General features: G+C 41.0%; 1 non-coding gene across 1 annotated transcript; it reads left to right on the top strand.

Annotated features, from left to right (window-relative positions):
- The first annotated feature begins 3,662 nt into the window (after nucleotides 1–3,662).
- Nucleotides 3,663–3,771, top strand: LOC112724298 (small nucleolar RNA R71). Its single transcript, XR_003163468.1, has one exon. It is a non-coding gene; the product is annotated as a small nucleolar RNA R71 (small nucleolar RNA).
- The last annotated feature ends 973 nt before the right edge of the window (nucleotides 3,772–4,744 follow it).

Raw genomic sequence — 4,744 nt, 5'->3', positions numbered from 1 at the left:
GATGGACTTGTCCTTCTCAATAGAGATATCTCCCTATATGACAATTCTAGCTGAATTGCATAGATGACAGATGAGGTGTGGGAATGCCAACCTTGCTTTGGTAGAAGGCTTCTCAGCTATCTTGTACAATTCTTGAGGGATCACCTCATGTACTTCCACCTCACTTCCAATCATGATGCAATGGATCATGATGGCTCTTTCAATATTCATTTCTGACCAGTTGCTAGTGGGGATGATAGAACGTTGGATGAATTCCAACCATCCTCTAGCTATGGGCTTGAGGTCAAGCCTTCTTACTTGAATGGGCTTGCCTTGGGAATCCCTTTTCCACTGTGCTCCTTCCACACAGATGTCTGAGAGCACTTGATCGAGTCTCTGACCAAAGTTGACTCTTCTAGTGTAAGGATGTAGGTCTCCTTGCATCAAGGGCAAGTTGAACACCAACCTCACACTTTTCGGGCTAAAATCTAAGATTCTCCCTCGGACCATGGTGCTCCAATTCTTGGGATTTGGGTTCACACTAATCTCATAGTTTTTTTGTGACCCATGTATTAGCATAGAACTCCTGCACCATTAAGATCCCAACCTCTTGGATGGGATTGGTTAGGACTTCCCAACTTTTTCTCCGATTTCTCTTTGGATCTCCGGGTACTCATTCTTTTTTAGCCTGAAAGGGACCTTAGGGATCACCTTTTTCTCTGCTACTACTTCATAGAAGTGGTCTTGCTGGGCTTTGGTAATGAATCTCTTCATCTTCCAAGATTCGGAGGCGGCGGCTACTGCCTTACCTTTCCTCTTTCTAGAGGGTTCTCCAACCTTGGGTGCCATAAGTGGGAATGGAAAGCAAAAGAGCAATGCTTTTCCAACACCAAACTTAAAAGCTTTGCTCGTCCTCGAGCAAAAATGAATAAAAAAGAATAGAGTAGAAGAAGAAGAAAATAGAAGGAGATAGAGGGAGAGAGCAATTCAGCCAAGGGGGCTTTGATGTGTATAAGAGGTATGTGTATAAAAGGTTAGTAAGAGGGGTATTTATAGGAGTGGTCTAGGGTTGAGTTCGGTCATAGGTGGGGTAAATGGGAGCGAAATTTGATTTTGAAGTGGGTGGGGGGTTAGTGGGAGTTATGATGGTTTTGGGGAAGTGATATGGATGTGATTGGGCTAGAGTTTATAGGGAAGAGTGTATAGGAAAGTGTGAAAGTAAGAGGGAAGAAGTGGGGTAGGTAAAGATGCTGTGGGACCCACTGGTCCTGAGAGGCTAGGGAATTCAGATTCCATCCCCTCTGTATGGGCATTTGAACACCCAGCACTATGCCCATAGCTGGCGTTCAACGCCAACAAGACTGCCACTTTGGGCGTCGAACGCCCAGCCAATGCTCCCTGGCTGGCGTTCAATGCCAGCAATACACTCCATCCAGAGTGTTCTGTTTTCATTACTGAACCTTTCTATCTCTGTTCTAACTGCTTCACATGATCATGAACCTAAAGAAATAAATTTAAGAAAAACAAAATTAAGGAATTAAAAGAAATAGAAATAATTAATTAGGGTCGTATTGCCTCCCAAGAAGCGCTCTTTTAACGTCACAAGATTGACAGTTAGCACCTTACAAAGGTTGATATGGGCTCAGAATTTCGCCTCTTACAATGAACCTTCTTTCTGTCTTCTCATGAATAAGCTCCACATGCTCTAGAGACAAGACACGACTCACTGTATGTGGTATGACTGGCTTCTTGGTGAAGACAACTCTCATACCAGGTGAGGGGCCTTCAGTGGGGACTTTCTTGTCCCTCCAGCCTTGAGGTACTTTCTTCTTAATACCTTTATTCTCAGTGCTTGTTGATGGCTGCCCAACACCAAATTTAGAATTGATGTTTGGGGACTTAGTAAAGCTCTGCACTAAAAGAGATGGTTGGAACACTAAGTGTTGCACAGTTATCTCTTTTTTTTCAGAAGGAGAGTTGGGTTGAGGTATCTTGAACAAGATATGATTCTCTCTTAGTTGTAGAATTAGTTTTCCCTTTGTTACATCAATGATAGCATTGGAAATGGCTAGGAAAGGTCTTTCAAGGATGATGGATTCATCCTCATCTACCCCAGTATCTAAGATAATGAAGTTTGCAGGGATGTAAAGGTTTTCAACGTTCACCAAGACATCCTCTACTAAGCCATATGCTTTCTTCATTGATTTGTCTGTCATCTCTAGTGAGATATATATTTACAGCTTGTACCTCAAAGATTCCCAGCTTCTCCATTACAGAGAGTGGTATGAGGTTTATACTTGACCCTAGGTCACACAGAGCCTTCTTAAAGGTTATGGAGCCTATGGTGTAAGGAATTAGGAAGCGTCCAGGATCTAAAAGCTTCTGGGGTAGCTTCTGTTGAACCAAAGCATTGAGTTCTTTGGAAATCACTGGAGGTTCTTCCTCCAAAGGCTTTGTACCAAATAGCTTGGCATTCAGCTTCATGAGAGCTCCTAGGTACCAAGCAACTTGCTCTTCCCTATTGTCCTCATCCTCATCAGAGGATGAATATTCATCAAAACTTATGCACTGCAGGAGTGCATGCAAGGGAACCTCTATGGTTTCAATATGAGCCTTGGCTTCCTTTAGTTCTTGGATAGGGATTTCTTGAGTGGATATTGAAAACTCAGAGGGTGTGCCATTACTGGCATTCAACGCCAGTTCTTGTGGCTTTTTGGCCGTTGAACGCCCATCATGCACCCCTTCATTGGCGTTAAATGCCAGGTTCCTTACCAAGTTGAGCGTTGAACGCCCAGGAGGGACCTCCTTCCTGGCGTTCAATGCCAGAGTCCCTATATGTTTAGGCATTGAACGCCCAGTGAAGTCTTCCTCACTAGCGTTCAATACCATCCCATTCTCTCCAGATTTGGCCTCTACCTCTATAGTGATGGCCATGCATTCTTCTCTTGGGTTTACTTCAGTGTCACTAGGAAGAGTGTTAGGAGAAGTCTCAAGGATTCTCTTGCTCAATTGACCAATTTGTACCTCCAAATTTCAAATGGAGGATCTTGTTTCAGTTATGAAACTATGAGTGGTCTTAGAGAGGCTGGAAACTAGAATGGATAAGTTAGAAAGGCTCTGCTTAGGAGTCTCCATATTCCCTTGAGAAGATGAGAATGGTGGCCTATTGTTGAACCTATTCTGGGTTCTTCCACCTTGATTGTTATTGAAACCTTGCTAAGGTTTCTGTTGATCCTTCCATGAAAGGTTAGGATGATTCCTCCATGAAGGGTTGTAGGTGTTTTCATAGGGTTCTCCCATGTAATTCACCTCCTCCATGGTGGGTTTATCAGGATCACAAGCTTTTACTTCAGAAGAAGCTTCCTGAGTGCTGCTAGCTGTAGCTTGCATTCCAATCAAATGCTGAGAGATCATATTGACCTGCTGGGTCAAGATCTTGTTCTGAGCCAATATGACATTCAAAGTATCAACTTCAAGAACTCCTTTCTTCTGAGAGATCCCATTGTTCATAGGATTTCTCTCAGTGGTGTACATGAATTGGTTGTTTGCAACCATCTCAATGATTTCTCTTGCTTCTGTAAACATTTTCTTTAAGTGGAGTGATCCACCTGCAGAGCTGTCCAATGATATTTTGGACATCTCAGACAGACCATCATAGAAAATTTGTAGGATAGACCATTCTGAGAGCATGTCAGGAGGACACCTCCTAATTAGTTGCTTGTATCTTTCCCAAGCTTCATAGAGGGATTCACCTTCTTTTTGTCTGAAAGTTTGAACTTCCACTCTGATTTTGCTCATCCTTTGAGGAGGAAAGAATTTGGCCATGAAATTATTGACCAACTTTTTCCAAGAGTCTAGGTTCTCTTTTAGTTGAGAATCCAACCATATTTTAGCTCTGTCTCTAACATCAAAGGGAAAAAGCATAAGTCTGTAGACCTCAGGATCCACTCCATTGGTCTTAACAGAGTCACAGATTTGCAAGAATTCAGATAGGAATTGATGTGGATCTTCCAATGGAACTCCATGGAACTTGTAATTCTGTTGCAGAAGAGAGTCTAATTGAGGCTTAAGCTCAAAGTTGTTAGCTCTGATGGCAGGTACAAAGATGCTTCTGCCATAAAAATCAGAGGTAGGTATGGTAAAGTCACCAAGAACCTTTCTTGCCTCTCCTTCATGATTAGGCTCGGCTGCCATGTCTTCACCATCCTGTTCAAAATTTTCTAAAAGGTTTCTTCCAGAGTGTTATGCTTTAACTTGTTGTAAGCTCCTCCTTAAATTCCTTTCTAGTTCTGGATCAAGATTAAAGAGAGGCTCTTTATCCCTGTTCCTGGTCATAAACAAGAAAACACAGATACAACAAGAAAGGAAGCTTCTCTGCTAGAGGACAGAGAACTCCTAGTGAGATGTGAGGGATAAAAGAAAGAAGAATGAAGATAGAAGAAGGAGAAGAAGAATTTTGAATAAGAGAGAAGAAGAATTCGAAAATTAGAAGTAAAAAGATAAACAAGAATTAAAATATTTTTGTTTTTATTTTATTTATTTATTTATTTGAAAATAAAAGTTAATTAATTAAAAAGAATTGAAAATTAATTAATGAATTTCGAAAAAGAAGAGAGAGAAATAGAAGAAGAAATTTCAAAAAATAGAAGAGAGAAGAATTAGTTAGGAAGTTTTGAAAAAGAAGAGAGAGAACAAGTAACTAATTAAGAAAGATTTGAAAACAAGATAAGATAGAAGATTAGAAAAGATTTGAATTTAAAATTTG

The sequence above is a fragment of the Arachis hypogaea genome, chromosome 11 (assembly GCF_003086295.3).
Source record: "Arachis hypogaea cultivar Tifrunner chromosome 11, arahy.Tifrunner.gnm2.J5K5, whole genome shotgun sequence".
Lineage (NCBI taxonomy): Eukaryota > Viridiplantae > Streptophyta > Magnoliopsida > Fabales > Fabaceae > Arachis > Arachis hypogaea.
Note: the sequence above shows the minus strand (reverse complement) of the source record. Positions and strands in the feature narration are given on the sequence as shown.